Source organism: Arachis ipaensis, chromosome B6, assembly GCF_059453495.1.
Source record: "Arachis ipaensis isolate K30076 ecotype BB chromosome B6, ASM5945349v1, whole genome shotgun sequence".
NCBI lineage: Eukaryota > Viridiplantae > Streptophyta > Magnoliopsida > Fabales > Fabaceae > Arachis > Arachis ipaensis.
This window is the reverse complement of record NC_142441.1, coordinates 54,831,970-54,849,833: the sequence shown is the minus strand read 5'-3', so window position 1 is coordinate 54,849,833 and position 17,864 is coordinate 54,831,970. Positions and strand designations below refer to the sequence as shown.

The window sequence follows — 17,864 nt, the reverse complement described above, 5'->3', positions numbered from 1 at the left end:
TGGCGTTTGAACGCCAGACAGATGCTCCTCCAGGGTGTGATTTTTCTTCTGCTGTTTTTGATTCCGTTTTCAATTTTTATATTTATTTTGTGACTCCTCATGATCATGAACCTATGAAGACACATAACTAAGAAAAATATAGTTAGATAAATAAACATTGGGTTGCCTCCCAACAAGCGCTTCTTTAATGTCAATAGCTTGACAGTGGGCTCTCATGGAGCCTCACAGATGTGCAGAGCTTTGTTGAAACTCTCCAACACCAAACTTAGAGTTTGGATATGGGAGTTCAACACCAAACTTAGAGTTTGGTTGTGGCCTCCCAACACCAAACTTAGAGTTTGACTGTGGGGGCTCTGGTTGACTCTGCTTTGAGAGAAGCTTTTCAAGCTTCCTCTCCATGGTTGCAGAGGGAGATCCTTGAGTTTTGAATACAAGGGAGTTCTCATTCCATTGAAGGACTATTTCACCTCTGTCAACATCAATCACAGCTCTTGCTGTGGCCAGGAAAGGTCTTCCTAGGATGATGGATTCATCCTCTTCCTTTCTAGTATCTAGGACTATGAAATCAGTAGGTATGTAAAGGCCCTCAACCTTTACTAATACATCTTCTACTTGTCCATAAGCCTGTCTTCTTGAGCTGTCTGCCATCTCTAGTGAGATTTTAGCAGCTTGCACCCCATAGATTCCCAGTTTCTCTATTACAGAGAGGGGCATGAGGTTTATTCCTGAACCAAGGTCACACAGAGCCTTAAAGATCATGGTGCCTATGGTACAGGGTATTATGAACTTTCCAGGATCCTGTCTCTTTTGAGGCAATGTCAGTTGATCTAGATCACTTAGTTCATTGATGAACAAGGGAGTTTCAACTTCCCAAGCATGAATGCCAAACAATTTGGCATTCAGCTTCATGATTGCACCAAGAAACTTGGCAGTTTGCTCTTGAGTAACATCCTCATTCTCTTCAGAAGAGGAATACTCATCGGAGCTCATGAAGGGCATAAGGAGGTTCAATGGGATCTCTATAGTCTCTAGATGAGCCTCAGAGTCCTTTGGTTCCCCAGAGGGAAGCTCCTTATTGATCACTGGACGTCCCTGGAGGTCTTCCTCCTTGGGATTCACGTCCTCTCCTCTCCTCAGAGGTTCGGCCATGGCGCTTATGTCAATGGCCTTGCACTCTCCTTTTGGGTTCTCTTCTGTATTGCTTGGGAGAGTACTAGGAGGGATTTCAGTGATCCTTTTACTCAGCTGGCCCACTTGTGCTTCCAGATTTCTAATGGAAGACCTTGTTTCATTCATGAAACTTACAGTGGCCTTAGATAGATCAGAGACTAGATTTGCTAAATTAGAAGCATTTTGTTCAGAGTTCTCTGTCTGTTGCTGAGTTGATGATGGAAAAGGCTTGCTATTGCTAAACCTGTTTCTTCCACCATTATTAAAGCCTTGGTGAGGCTTTTGATCCTTCCATGAGAAATTTGGATGATTTCTCCATGTTGAGTTATAGGTGATTCCATAAGGTTCACCTAAGTAATTTACCTCTGCTATTGCAGGGTTCTCAGGATCATAAGCTTCTTCTTCAGAAGATGCCTCTTGAGTACTGTTGGATGCAGCTTGCATTCCATGCAGACTCTGAGAAATCATATTGACTTGCTGAGTCAATATTTTATTCTGAGCCAATATGGCATTCAAAGTATCAATCTCAAGAACTCCCTTCTTCATAGGCGTCCCATTACTCACAGGATTCCTTTCAGAAGTGTACATGAACTGGTTATTAGCAACCATGTCAATGAGTTCTTGAGCTTCTGCAGGCGTTTTCTTTAGGTGAATGGATCCACCTGCAGAAGTGTCCAATGACATCTTTGATAACTCAGATAAACCATCATAGAATATATCCAGGATGGTCCATTCTGAAAGCATGTCAGAAGGACACTTTTTGGTCAACTGTTTGTATCTTTCCCAAGCTTCATAGAGGGATTCACCTTCTTTCTGTCTGAAGGTTTGAACATCAGCTCTAAGCTTGCTCAGCTTTTGAGGAGGAAAGTAGTTGGCTAAGAAAGCCGTGACCAGCTTATCCCAATAGTTCAGGCTGTCTTTGGGTTGAGAATCCAACCATAATCTAGCTCTGTCTCTTACAGCAAAAGGGAAAAGCATGAGCCTGTAGACTTCAGGATCTACTCCATTAGTCTTAACAGTATCACATATCTGCAAGAATTCAGTTAAGAACTGAAAATGATCTTCAGATGGAAGTCCATGAAACTTGCAGTTCTGCTGCATCAGAGAAACTAATTGAGGTTTCAGCTCAAAGTTGTTTGCTCCAATGGCAGGAATGGAGATGCTTCTTCCATGTAAATTGGAATTAGGTGCAGTAAAGTCACCAAGCATCTTCCTTACATTATTATTATTTTTGGCTGCCATCTCCTTTTCCTGTTCGAAAATTTCTGAAAGGTTATTTCTGGATTGTTGTATTTTGGCTTCTCTTAATTTTCTCTTCAGAGTCCTTTCAGGTTCTGGATCTGCTTCCACAAGAATGTTCTTATCCTTGCTCCTGCTCATATGACAAAGAAGAAGGCACAGAAAAATAATAATAATAATGGAGATCCTTTATACCACAGTATAGGGATTCCTGTGTGAGTGGAAGAAGAGGGGGAGACAAAGAATGTAATATAATGGAAGAAACACATCTGTGAGGATGGAAGAGAGGTGAGATGAGATGTTAGGAGATGAATAAATAAATAGAATAAGATGAGAGAGAAGGAGGAAATTTTCGAAAATTATTTTTGAAAAGGAGTTAGTGATTTTTGAAAATAGTTTTTGAAAAATGTTAGTATTTTTTTCGAAAAAATTTTTAAAATTTAAAAATAAAAATAATTAGTTAATAAAAAAGAAATTTTTGAAAAAGAGGGGAGATATTTTCGAAAATTAGAGAGAGAGAGAGTTAGTTAGGTAGTTTTGAAAAAGTTAAGAAACAAACAAAAAGTTAGTTAGTTAGTTGAAACAATTTTTGAAAAGATAAGAAGCTAGGAGGTTAGGAAAGATATTTTGAAAAGATATATTTGAAAAAGATAAGATGAGAAGATATTTTTGAAAAGATATGATAGAAATTAGTTTTTGAAAAAGATTTGATTTTTAAAATTTCAATTAATGACTTGTTTCATAAGAAATCACAAGATATGATTCTAGAACTTAAAGTTTGCATCTTTCTTAACAAGCAAGTAACAAACTTCAAATTTTTGAATCAAAACATTAATTGATTATGTTATTTTCGAAAATTTGGAATAAAAATAAGAAAAAGATTTTTGAAAAATATTTTTGGAATTTTCGAAAATAACTAAGAATTTTGAAAAAGATTTGATTTTTGAAAAAGATTTTGAAAAAGATAAGATTTTCAAATTGAAAATTTGATTTGACTCATGAGAAACAACTTGATTTTAAAAATTTTTGAAAAGGTCAACTCAAATTTCGAATTTGATGAGAGAAAAAGGGAAAGATATTTTTTTGATTTTTGAAATTTTTATGAAAAACATGAAAAATATGCAATGCATGAAATTTTTAGATCAAAACATGTGATGCATGCAAGAATGCTATGAATGTCAAGATGAACACCAAGAACACTTTGAATGTCATGATGAACATCAAGAACATAATTTTGAAAAATTTTTAATGCAAAGAAGACATGCAAGACACCAAACTTAGAATTCTTTAATGCTTATGCACCAAGAATTCAAGAATGCATATGATAAACATGAAAAGACACAAAACAAAAAATATCATCAAGATCAAACAAGAAGACTTACCAAGAACAACTTGAAGATCATGAAGAACACTATGAATGCATGATATTTTCGAAAAATACTAGATGCATATGCAAGTGACACCAAACTTATGATATGACTCAAGACTCAAACAAGAAACAGAAAAATATTTTTGATTTTTATGATTTTCTAATTTTTTTTTTTGGTAATTTTTTTCGAAAATTATATGAAAAAGAAAAAAAAATAAGGATTCCAAAATTTTTAATATGAATTCCAGGAATCTTGCATTCATAATCATCACCTTCATCACGTTCTTGGGTGCGAATGGATATCTTAGAAGAGAAATAAGAAGAATTGAATAGAAAACAGTAGTACTTTGCATTAATCTTTGAGGAACAGCAGAGCTCCACACCTTAATCTATGGAGTGTAGAAACTCTACCGTTAAAAATACATAAGTGAAGGTCCAGGCATGGCCGAGATGGCCAGCCCCCTAAAACGTGATCAAAGGATCATAAGGTAATCCAAAGATGCCTAATACAATAGTAATAGGTCCTATTTATAATAAACTAGCTACTAGGGTTTACATGAGTAAGTAATTGATGCATAAATCCACTTCCGGGACCCACTTGGTGTGTGTTTGGGCTGAGCTTAAGTGTAGCACGTGCAGAGGCCATTTGTGGAGTTGAACGCCAGTTTTTGTGCCAGTTTGGGCGTTCAACTCTGGTTTTGGATCCTTTTCTGGCGCTGGACGCCAGATTTGGGCAGAGAGCTGGCGTTGAACGCCAGTTTACGTCGTCTATTCTTGGCCAAAGTATGGACTATTATATATTGCTGGAAAGCCCTGGATGTCTACTTTCCAACGCAATTCGAAGCGCGCCATTTAGAGTTCTGTAGCTCCAGAAAATCCAGTTTGAGTGCAGGGAGGTCAGAATCCAACAGCATCAGCAGTCCTTCTTCAACCTCTGAATCTGATTTTTGCTCAAGTCCCTCAATTTCAGCCAGAAAATACCTGAAATCACAGAAAAACACACAAACTCATAGTAAAGTCCAGAAATGTGAATTTAACATAAAATCTATTAAAAACATCCCTAAAAGTAACTAGATTCTACTAAAAATATACTAAAAACAATGCCAAAAAGCGTATAAATTATCCGCTCATTAGAAGTTCAGCGTCTCCTAAGTCTTCAACCAACTCTTCTTCTTCTATAATGACAGCTTCCTCTACTTGTTCCAATACGAAGTCATGCTCTGTTCTGTCCACTGCAGTTTCTAGTATCTCTTTCATGCTACGCTCTTCATTAGATTGTTCACATGGGGTTGTGGAATGTTCTTGAATGTTCGAACGTCTAGAACATAATTGACTTATTGCCTGCTCCAGTTGATGAAGCGTTGTTTGAAGTTGATCTACTGTTTCCTTGAGGCGAACCTGTGATTCTGGAGGTGATAGATTTGGACATAGTACATAGGGAAGTGGGGTGTTTGGGAGTAATCAGATTGGGATTGGGGTAAATAAGGATCATATGGTGGTGAATGGTTAAAAGGCGCTTGTGAGTGTGGCGGTTCAAAGATACGTTGAGAGGGTGGTCTATAGGCACAGGGTGGGGCTTGTTGGTAGTTACAAGGTCGTCCACCATATCTATCAGCTTGGTATGCATTGTAGAATGGTCTTTGTCCATGATATCTTGGAGGGTGTTGTTGCCTAAAGGGTTGATCAAATCCTCTTGGCTCCATCCATATTTGATTTCTCTGACCTTGATGCATATTCCTGTTATAGCTTTCACTCCTTTCAACAATATTAAGACCAAACTCAAAGCGAGAGGGGTGAGAATTCATAGTAGCTAATAAAAATTAAAAAGCAAAAATAAAAACAGATAAACAGGCAAAATAAAATATTTACAATAACCAATAATAAGGCACACGTTTTCAATTCCCCGGCAACGGCGCCATTTTGAAGAACTGAAGATTGGTGGTTTAGAAGTTATAGTAAACTCTCGTTGTAAGTAAAGTTACTAAACCAAGCAATCAACCTTTCTTACAAACGTTTTGGTTGTCACAAGTAACAAACCCCTAAATAAATTGATAACCGAAGTATTTAAACCTCGAGTCGTCTTCTCAAGGAACTGCAGGGAGGTATGTTCTTATTATTGGTTATGAAGATTTGTAAATTGGGGTTTTGAAAGTAAGGAGCAAGTAATTTAAATGACAGGTAAAATAAATAAATAACTATAAAATAAACTCTTGGCAAGGTATGAGAAATTGGAAGTCCTATCCTAGTTATCCTTATCAATGGAGATGAGAATTGAATCTTAATCCCACTTAGTTAGCCTTTACTAAAGCAAGGGAAGATCAAGTGGATTAATTAGTCTGATCTTCAGGTCCTAGTCAATTCCTAAGAAAGGACTGGAATTATTGAAGTTCAATTCAATTATCAAAGACAACAATTATCAATCACATTGAGTTTGATAACTCCTGAGTTACTGATTTCTTAACCAAGGCCAAAAGGGAAAAAGTAAATCTACTGGAATAAAAATGTCTTTAGATTGGAAGCAAGAGTAACGTAAATAAAAGAGACAAAAAGGGATTAAGAAAAAAACTAAATCATGAAAGGGAATAATTGGAGATTCTCTTGAATGGATGCATTCCCCCACTTCATAACCTCTGATCTGTGCCTTCTGGACTTGGATTTGGGCCAAAAAGGGCTTCAAAAATCGCTGGGAGCATTTTCTGTAATTTCTGGTGCGTGGCCTCTGTCATGCGTCTGCATGGGTCATGCGATCGCGTCATCTGAAGTTTTCCTTATCATGCGTTCGCTTCGATCGTGCGTTCGCGTCATCTGCATTTTGCTCGTCGTGCGCAATCGCGTCATTCACGCGTTCGCGTCGCGCTCTCTTCGCGCTGGGCATAAGGCCGCGTCGCCCACGCGTTCGCGTCACTGCCAGTTTCTTCAAAAACTCCATTTTGTGCTTTCCTTCCATTTTTGTATGTTTCCTTTCCGTCCTTTAAGTCATTCCTGCCTTAGAAAATCTGAAACTACTTAACACACAAATCACGACATCAAATGGTAATAAAGGGTAATTAAAATAATTATTCTTAAAGCATAGGAAACATGTATTTCACATATATCACATAATAAGGAAGGGAAAGTAAAACCATGCAATTAACATGAATAAGTGAGTGAAGGATTGAATAAATCACTTAAATTAGGTACAAAATACATCATAAAATATAGGTTTATCAGGTTTTGTGTGACTGGGGGTTGGTGGATTTGAGTCAGCGCGAACGCGTGGGGCACGTGATCATGTGGCTGGGGTGAAATAGGGTTGACGCGGTCTCGTGGTTGACGCGATTGCATGGAATGGGTAAAAGATGAATGACGCGGTCGCGTGAGGGACGCGACCGTGTCGCTGAAAATTGTGCTAAACGCACAATTCCAGCGTTGTTTCAGCGCAACTCTCTGTCTCCATTTAGGGTGCCATGCTATCCACGCGATGCGGACGCATCGCTCACGCTTTCGCGTTGGATGGGTGTTTTGCAAGTGACGCGTTCGCGTAATGGACGCGAACGCGTGAGCTGTTTTGTGCTAAACGCACACCAGCCACACGATTCCAGCCCAGATTTCTGGGCGTTGGATTTTTACGCCGATTTCCAGATCACGCATTCGCGTGATTGACGCGGACGCGTGGGAGGTAGTTTTCGCAACTAATGCGAACGCGTTAGCAACGCGGTCGCGTCGCGCGCTTCTCTCTTTTTTTTTAATGAAATTATGCAATTATTTAATTATGCAGTATGCAATGCTAATGAATAATATTCAGGTTCAATGAAAATAATATAATATAAAAACAAACAACACGAAATAAAATTGGAAAAGAAACGACCATACCATGGTGGGTTGTCTCCCACCTAGCACTTTTAGTTAAAGTCCTTAAGTTGGACATTGGATGAGCTTCCTGTTATGGTGGCTTATGCTTAAATTCATCCAGAAATCTCCACCAATGTTTGGAATGCCAACAGCCTCCGGGGTCCCAAACTAGGCATGTAAAGCTTTTGAGCAGCTTCAAACAGATTCTCAGGCTCCCGGGATGACGAATGTCAGAATAGATTCCAGTATCCCAAACTTTGCTTTTAAATCCGCCTTTGTCTTGATCTATATTCTTCGATCCAGGCGGTTTAGAAATTGTATTCTCACCAAGATGACCAAACGTCTTCCGAGACCCATTCAATTGAACTTGGTACCAATACGTGCACTTCGAATTGAAGCGTGTAACCTTATTGAATCTTGCACACCAGCTCTGAGTATGAGCCATTTCCCTCTTACTCTTAAAGCCGCAGAGAGCTCTAAGCTAGCCATCTGTTTCAAGCAAGCCATATTTAAGTGGAAAAGTAAGGATAAAGGTTAAGGATTGTACCCACTTGAAGCTTGTATTGGGCGGTAATGGCCTTGGGATAGGTGTTTTCAGTGGTTCTGTAAGCTCTACTCCCTTGTATTCTTCTATGAATTCCTCCACTTCCTTGCAAAATTCTTCAACTGCAACTGCATCCTGATCAAAGTCTTCTATGTCTTCCTCGTCACTTAAGTTATACGTTGGAGGTTGAGAGAAATCTACCTCAACATTATCTTCATATTCATTCGGGGAAGATTCTTCTAGCTCAAAGAATTCCCTTGCAGTTGCAAGTTCATTACTAAGAGAACTTGACTTGTGATTATCATCATTAAGGAAACTTGCGTCTTGGGTTATTCTGTCTAGTTCTTCATAAAATGCCTGCTTTGGGGGTTGTGCACTATCCTCCTTAGCATCAATTGTAACGTCCTTGATGGAATTTTCCACAACTCTGGATTCCCATGGAGGTTCAGCATCTCCTAAATCTTCAATTAGTACTTCTTCTTCTCGGATAATTTGAGCTTCCTCCAATTGTTCCAGAACAAAGTTATGCTCCTTACTACCCACTGGGGTTTCTAGTGTCTCCTTCATGCTACGTTTGTCATTAGAATCTCAACATGAAGCTATTGGAGTTCCTTGAGTGTCTAAACGTCTGAAAGATAATTGATTTATTGCTTGCTCCAGCTGATGAAGGGTTGTATGAAGTTGATCTACTGTTTCCTTGAGGCGAGCCTGTGATTCTTGAGGTGATGGATATGGACATGGTACATAGGAAAGTGGTGGTGTTTGGGAGTAATTGGATTGGAATTGGGGTAAATAAGGATCATACGGTGGTGAATGGTGAAAAGGAGCTTGTGAGTGTGGTGGTTCGAAGTTATGTTGAGAGGATGGTCTATAAGCACAGGGTGGGGCTTGTTGGTAACTACTAGGAGGTCCACCATATCTATCAGCTTGGTATGCATTGTAGAATGGTCCTTGTCCATGATATCTTCGAGGGTGTTGTTGCCTAAAGGGTTGATCAGATCCTCTTGGCTTCATCCATGTTTGACTGCTTAGACCTTGATGCATATTCTTGTTATAGCTTCCACTCCTTTCAACAGATTTAGAACCAAACTCAAAGCGAGAGGGGTGAGAATTCATAGTATCTAATAGAAATAAAAAGGGAAAAATAAAAACAAGTAAACAAATAAAAGAAAAATATTTACAATAACCAATAATAAGGCACACGTTTGCAGTTCCCTGGCAACGGCGCTATTTTGACGATCGGCCCCTTTAAAATTGATAACCGAAGTATTTAAACCTCGGGTCGTCTTCTCAAGGAACTGCAGGGAGGTGTTCTTATTATTGTTTATGAGTTTTGTAAATTGGGGGTTTTGAAAGTAAGGAACAAGTAATTTAAATGACAAGTAAAATAAATAATTAATTGTAAAATAAACTCTTGGCAAGGTATGAGAACTGGAATTCCTATCCTAGTTATCCTTATCAGTGGCGATGATAATTGGGTTTTAATCCCATTTAATTAACCTTTACTAAACAAAGGAAAGTCAAGTGGACTAATCAATTTGATCCTCAGTCCTAGTCAATTCCTAAGGAAAGACTAGAGTTATTGGAATTCGATTCAATTAGCAAAAATAACAATTATCAATCACGATGAGTTTGATAACTCAAGAGTCTCCAATTAATCAATTAAAGCCGAGAATATGAATAGCTAAATTATAAATCTAAAATACCTCTATTCCATTAATAAAAGAAAATCAATCTAAACATAAAGAGTTCATAAGCCAATTTGGCAACATAAGTAATTAAATGAGAGCATTAAAGTATTTGAAAGTAAAAGAGATTATAAAGTAAAAGGAATATTGAACCTGATAAAGAGTTTGAAATACTAAATCCTTTAAGAGGAATCCTAATTCTAAAACCTAAGAGAGAGGAGAGAACCTCTCGCTCTAAAAACTACATCTAAATTGTGAAAAATGAATAATCGAAGGCCTCCTCTGAATGGATGCATTCCCCCACTTTATAACCTCTAATCTGTGCTTTCTGTACTTGGATCTGGACCAAAAAGGGTTTCAAAAATCACTGGGAGTGTTTTCTGTAGTTTCTGGTGCGTGGCGTCTGTCACGCGTCCGCGTGGGTCACGCGGTCGCGTCATCTGGGAGTTTTCCTTATCACGCGTTCGCTTCGGTCATGCATACGTGTCATCTGCGTTCTACTCAAGGTGCGCGTCCGCATCAATCACACGTTCACGTCACTGCCTTTTCGCGCTGGGCATGCGACCACGTCGTCCATGCGTTCGCGTCGCTGCCAGTTCCTTCAAAAACTCCATTTTGTGCTTTCCTTCCATTTTTGTATGTTTCCTTCTCATTCTTTAAATCATTCCTGCCTTAGGGGATCTGAAAATACTCAACACACAAATCACGGCATCGAATGCTAATAAAGGTAATTAAAATAATTATTTTTAAAGCATAGGAAACATGTTTTTCACATACATCACATAATAAGGAAGGGAAAGTAAAACCATGCAATTTCATATGAATAAATGGGTGAAGGGTTGAATAAATCACTTAAATTGAGCACAAAATATATCATACAATATGGGTTTATCAGCGACGCATACGCGTCGCCTGGCTAGTTTGGTTTTCACGCATCCCGTGATGCACGCGTACGCGTCGCACCCCATTTCTACATTCTTACTTCTTTCTTCTCTCCTTTCTACTTCTTTCTTCCTTCTTACTTACTTTCGTCTTCGTCATCTCTTTCATTCTATTTTTCCTATTGCATTTGCATACTTTCATTCATTACATTTTAATTTTGTGCATATTTTTATTTTCTTTTTCTAAGTTCTTATTTCACCATTGGTGTTAAATGTTTTTATTTAACTGTTGCATCTTCTCTTGCATTACTGATGAGCGGATAATTTATACGCTTTTTGGCATTGTTTTTACATAGTTTTTAGTATGATTTAGTTAGTTTTTAATATATTTTTATTAGTTTTTAAATAAAAATCACATTTCTGGACTTTACTATGATTTTGTGTATTTTTCTGTGATTTCAGGTAATTTCTGGCTGAAATTGAGGGACTTGAGCAAAAATCAGATTCAGAGGTTGAAGAAGGACTGCAGATGCTGTTGGAATCTGACCTCCCTACACTCAAAGTGAATTTTCTGGAGCTATAGGAGTCCAAATGGCACGCTCTCAATTGCCTTGAAAGTAGACATCCAGGGCTTTCCAGCAATATATAATAATCCATACTTTGCCCGAGTTTAGACGACGCAAACTGGCATTCAACGCCAGCTCTCTGCCCTATTCTGGAGTTAAATGCCAGAAACAGGTTGCAAAGCAGAGTTAAACGCTAGAAACAGGTTACAAACTGGCGTTTAACTCCAAGGAAGACCTATACATGTGAAAGCTTCAATGCTCAGTCCAAGCACACACCAAGTGGGCCCGGAAGTAGATTTCTACATCATTTACTTATCTCTGTAAACCATAGTAACTAGTTTAGTATAAAATAGAACTTTTTACTATTGTTTTTACATCTTTGGATTATCTTTAGTTTCATCTTTGGATGTTTAGTTCTGAGACCATGGAGGCTGGCCTCTCGGCCATGCCTGGAGCTTGTTCTTACGTATTTTCAACGGTAGAGTTTCTACACACCATAGATTAAGGTGTGGAGCTCTGCTGTTCCTCATGAATTAATGCAAAGTACTATTATTTTTCTATTCAACTCATGCCTATTTCTTATCTGAGATATACACTTGTTCTTCAACCTGAGGAAGGTGATGATCCGTGACACTCATCATCATTCTCACCCATGAACGCGTGCCTGACAACCACCTCCGTTCTACTTGCAATCGCTTAAGTGCATATCTCTTAGCTTTCTGGTTCATGACACATGGTTGCCTCGCCTGACAACCGAGCCTTCCATTCCATGAGATCAGAGTCTTCGTTGTATAGGCTAGAATTATTAGCGGCCATTCTTGAGATCTGGAAAGTCTAAACCTTGTCTGTGGTATTCCGAGTAGGATCCGGGAAGGGATGGCTGTGACGAGCTTCAAACTCGCGAGTGCTGGGCGTAGTGACAGACGCAAAAGGATGACTGAATCCTATTCTACTATGATCGATAACCGACAGATGAATAGCCGTGTGGTGACAGCGCATTTTGGACCATTTTCACTGAGAGGACGGGATGTAGCCATTGACAATGGTGATGCCCTGCATAAGCTTGCCATAGAAAGGAGTGGGAATGATTGGATGAAGACAGCAGGAAAGCAGAGGTTCAGGAGGAAGGAAAGCATCTCTATACGCTTATCTGAAATTCTCACTAATAAATTACATAAGTATCTCTATCTTTATTTTACATTTTATTTATCTTTTAATTATTAAAACTCTATAACCATTTGAATCCGCCTGACTGAGATTTACAAGGTGACCATAGCTAGCTTCAAGCCGACAATCTCCGTGGGATCGACCCTTACTCACGTAAGGTTTATTACTTGGACGACCCAGTGCACTTGCTAGTTAGTTGTGCGAAGTTGTGACAAAGTGTGATTCACGTTTGAGAGCACCAAGTCTTTTGGCGCCGTTGCCGGGGAGGGAACGAACAACAATTTCGCATTTGTTTCTGGCAACAACAGTGCCAAGTTTTTGGTCCGGCAACAACACCAAGTTTTTGGCGCCGTTGCCGGGGATTGTTCGAGTTTGGACAACTGACGGTTCATCTTGTTGCTCAGATTAGGTAATCTAATTTTAATTTTAACTCTTTGTTTTTAGTAATTTTCGAAAAAATATATATATATTTTTCAAAAAAAATATACTTTATGTTCTTCAGAATTTTTAAGAAGGAATTCTAGATTTTCATGAAACATGTTGAAGCTTGGCTGGCTGTAAAGCCATGTCTAATTCTTTTGGACCGAGGCTTCCACTCATCAGCACAGAAGCAAGTTGAATGAAGTATCAGCTGTAGTATGTTTGATTTGTATCTGCTGAAGCTTGGCTGGCCGTTGGCCATGTCTAGTGTTTTGGACCGGAGCTTTCACTGAAAGCTTAGTTGGCTAGTAAGCCATGTCTAATTCCTGGACTGGAGCTTTAGACTAACATTGCAAGATTCCTGGAATTCCTATTAAAAATTTTGAAATCCTTATTTTCTTTTTCAAAATAATTTTTGAAAAATATACAAAAAAATTTAATAATAAAATCATAAAAATAAAAAAAAATAATTTGATTTTTCTTGTTTGAGTCTTGTGTCAGTTTTTAAGTTTGGTGTCAATTGCATGTTTATCTCTTTCTTGCATTTTTCGAAAACTCATGCATGATGTTCTTCATGATCTTCAAGTTGTTGTTGATGAATCCTCTTGTTTGATCTTTAATTTTTATTGTTTTGTGTCTTTTCTTGTTTTTCATATGCATTCTTGAATTCTTAGTGTCTAAATATTAAAAAAATTCTAAGTTTGGTGTTTTGCATGTTTTCTTTTATTGAAAATTTTTCAAAAATACATACTTGATGTTCATCATGATCTTTAAAGTGTTCTTGGTGTTCATCTTTGCATTCAAAGTGTTCTTGCATGTTTCCCTTGTTTTGATCCATAATATTCATGTCTGGAGTCTTTTTGTTATTTTTCTCTTTCTTCATTAAAAATTCAAAAATCAAAAAATTATCTTTCCCTTATTTCACTCATAATTTTCGAAAATTTGATTTGATCTAGTCAAAAGTTTTAAAAATTTAGTTGTTTCTTATGAGTCAAATCAAATTTTCAATTTAAAAAATTCTATCTTTTTCAAATCTTTTTCAAAATTCAAATCTTTTTCATTTTTCTTTCATAATTTTCGAAAATTTCTAAAATCAATTTTCAAAATCTTTTTTTATTTTTATTTCATGTTTCCAAAATTATTACTAACAATTAATGTGACTGATTCAAAAATTTTTCAAGTTGTTACTTGCCTATTAAGAAAGGTTCAATCTTTAAAGTTTAAATCATATCTTTTTGTTTCTTGTTAGTCAAGTAATCAACTTTAATTTTCAAAATCAAATCTTTTTAAATGTCTTTCTCAAATCTTTTTTAAAATAAGTTTCAATCACATCTTTTTCAAAATCAATTTCAAAATCTTTTCTAACTTCTTTTCAAACTTCCTATCTTTTCAAAATTTGATTTTCAAATCTTTTTCAATTAACTACTTGAATTATTGTTTGATTTTAAAAGTTTACTATTTCAATCATATCTTTTTCAAAACTACCTAACTAATTCTCTCTCTAATTTTCGAAAATCACCTTCCCCTTTTTCAAATTTCCTTTTTAATTAACTATTTGTTTTAATATTTAATTTGATTTAATTTTATTTTTTAATTCTCGAATTTTAATTTTTAATTCTAAATTAAAAACAAAAATATTTTTCTTTTCTTTTCAATTATTTTCGAAAATTCTTCTCTCTCACCTCCTTCTAATTATTTATTTATCTACTAACACTTCCCTTCTTCTTAAAAATTCGAACCCTCTCCTTCTTTCTATGTTCGAATTTCTTTTCTTCTTCTACTCACATAAAGGAATCTCTATACTGTGACATAGAGGATTCCTCTTCTTTTCTGTTTTCTTCTTTTTCATATGAGCAGGAACAAGGATAAGAACATTCTTGTTGAAGCTGATCCTGAACCTGAAAGGACTCTGAAGAGGAAGCTAAGAGAAGCTAAAGCACAACTCTCTGGAGAAAATCTAACAGAAATTTTTGAAAAAGAAGGAGACATGGCCGAAAATAATAACAATGCAAGGAAGATGCTTGGTGACTTTACTGTACCAAATTCCAATTTACATGGAAGAAGCATCTCAATCCCTGCCATTAGAGCAAACAATTTTGAGCTAAAGCCTCAATTAGTTTCTCTGATGCAACAGAACTGCAAGTTTAATGGACTTCCATCAGAAGATCCTTTTCAGTTCTTAACTGAGTTCTTACAGATATGTGATATTGTTAAGACCAATGGGGTTGACTCCGAGGTCTACAGGCTTATGCTTTTCCCGTTTGCTGTAAGAGACAGAGCTAGAATATGGTTGGACTCTCAACCTAAAGATAGCCTGAACTCTTGGGATAAGTTGGTCACGGCTTTCTTAACCAAGTTCTTTCCTCCTCAAAAGCTTAGCAAGCTTAGAGTGGATGTTCAAACCTTCAAACAGAAAGAAGGTGAATCCCTCTATGAAGCTTGAGAGAGATATAAGCAACTGACCAAAAAGTGTCCTTCTGACATGCTTTCAGAATGGACCATCCTGGATGTATTTTATGATGGTCTGTCTGAATTATCAAAGATGTCATTGGACCATTCTGCAGGTGGATCCATTCACCTAAAGAAAATGCCTGCAGAAGCTCAAGCACTCATTGACATGGTTGCAAATAACCAGTTCATGTACACTTCTGAAAGGAATCCTGTGAGTAATGAGACGCCTCAGAGGAAGAAAGTTCTTAAAATTGATACTCTGAATGCCATATTGGCTCAGAATAAAATATTGACTCAGCAAGTCAATATGATTTCTCAGAGTCTGAATGGATTGCAAGCTGCATCCAACAGTACTCAAGAGGCATCTTCTGAAGAAGAAGCTTATGATCCTGAGAACCCTGGAATAGCAGAGGTGAATTACATAGGGGAACCCTATGGAAATACCTATAATCCCTCATGGAGAAATCATCCAAATTTCTCATGGAAGGATGAACAAAAGCCTCAACAAGGCTTTAATAATAGTGGAAGAAACAGGTTTAGTAATAGCAAGCCTTTTCCTTCATCCACTCAGCAATAGACAGAGAATTCTGAGCAGAATCCATCTAGCTTAGCAAATATAGTCTCTGGTCTATCTAAGGCCACTTTAAGTTTCATGAATGAAACAAGGTCCTCCATTAGAAATTTGGAGGCACAAGTGGGCCAGCTGAGTAAAAGGGTCACTGAAACTCCTCCTAGTACTCTTCCAAGTAATACAGAAGAAAATCCAAAAAGAGAGTGCAAGGCCATTACCTTACATGGTGTGGCCGAATCCAAAGAGGAGGAGGAGGGCGTGAATCCTAGTGAGGAAGACCTTCTGGGACGCTTAGTGACCAATAAGGAGTTTCCCTTTGAGGAACCAAAGGAATCTGAGGCTCATCTAGAGACCATAGAGATTCCATTGAACCTCCTTCTGCCCTTCATGAGCTCTGATGAGTATTCATCCTCTGAAGAGGATGAAGACATTACTGAAGAGCAAGTTGCTAAGTACCTTGGTGCAATCTTGAAGCTGAATGCCAAATTATTTGGTAATGAGACTTGGGAAGATGAACCTCCCTTGCTCACCAATGAACTAAATGCATTGGATAGGCAGAAATTACCTCAAAAGAAACAGGATCCTGGTAAATTCCTAATTCCATGTAACATAGGCACCATGACCTTTGAGAAAGCTCTGTGTGACCTGGGGTCAGGCATTAACCTTATGCCACTCTCTGTAATGGAGAAACTTGGGATCTTTGAGGTGCAAGCTGCCAGAATCTCATTAGAGATGGCAGAAAACTCAAGAAAATAGGGTTATGGACTAGTAGAGGACGTGTTAGTAAAGGTTAAAGGCCTTTACATCCCTACTGATTTCATAATCCTAGACACTGGGAAGGATGAGGATGAATCCATCATCCTTGAAAGACCCTTCCTAGCCACAGCAAGAGCTGTGATTGATGTGGACATAGGAGAATTGGTCCTTCAACTGAATGAGGACAACCTTGTGTTTCAAACTCAAGGATCTCCTTCTGTAACCATGGAGAGTAAGCATAAAAAGCTTCTCTCACTGCAGAGTCAACCAAAGCCCCCACAGTCAAACTCTAAGTTTGGTGTTGAACCCCCACAACCAAACTCTAAGTTTGGTGTTGGGAGGTTCCAACAATGCTCTGAACATCTGTGAGGCTCTATGAGAGCTCACTGTCAAGCTATTGACTTTAAAGAAGTGCTTGTTGGGAGGCAACCCAATGTTATCTAATTATATCTATTTATTTTTAATTGTTATTTTATGTTTTTTTTGGTTGATGATCATGTGGAGTCACAAAAACTACTGAAAAATCAAAAATAGAATGAAAAATAGCTTTAAAAATAGCTCACCCTGGAGGAAGAACTTATTGGCATTTAAACGCCAGAAACAAGCACTAGACTGGCGTTTAACGCCAGAACAGAGCATGGAAGTGGCGTTAAATGCCAGAAACAGGCAACATTTGGGCGTTTAACGCCAAAAACAAGCAACAGTCTGGCGTTAAACGCCAGGATTGCACAGCAAGGGCGTTTTACATGCCTAATTGGAGCAGGGATGTTAAGTCCTTGGCCCCACTGGATCTGTGGACTCCACAGGATCTCCACAGGATCTGTGGACCCCACAGGATCCCCACCACTTCTTTTCTGCTCATTCACACCTTTTCCATAACACTCTTCCCCAAAATAACGTCCACCAATCACCTCCATTACTCCTCCAAAACCATCATACAACCCACATACACCCACCCCCTCAAATTCAAACCATTCACACACCTCCATCTCCTCCATTTTCTTCTTCTTCTACTTACTTCTTTCTTCTTTTGCTCGAGCACGAGTAAACCTTCTAAGTTTGGTGTGGTAAAAGCATTGCTTTTTGTTTTTCCATAACCATTTATGGCACCTAAGGCCAGAGACATCCTCATTGAAGAGGACAAGCCCATCACTAAGAAAAGGATGGAGCAAACAAGAGATCATGGACCTCAACAAGAGCATGAGGAAATT

The 17,864-nt window shown here is 37.9% G+C and overlaps 2 non-coding genes across 2 annotated transcripts; one reads left to right on the top strand and one right to left on the bottom strand.

The window, feature by feature from the left end:
• The first annotated feature begins 1,908 nt into the window (after positions 1-1,908).
• Positions 1,909-2,016, top strand: LOC148555628 (small nucleolar RNA R71). Its single transcript, XR_015887310.1, has one exon. It is a non-coding gene; the product is annotated as a small nucleolar RNA R71 (small nucleolar RNA).
• A 13,239-nt stretch (positions 2,017-15,255) lies between these two features.
• On the bottom strand, positions 15,256-15,363 carry LOC148555627 (small nucleolar RNA R71). The gene has a single exon (XR_015887816.1). It is a non-coding gene; the product is annotated as a small nucleolar RNA R71 (small nucleolar RNA).
• Positions 15,364-17,864: the final 2,501 nt, after the last annotated feature.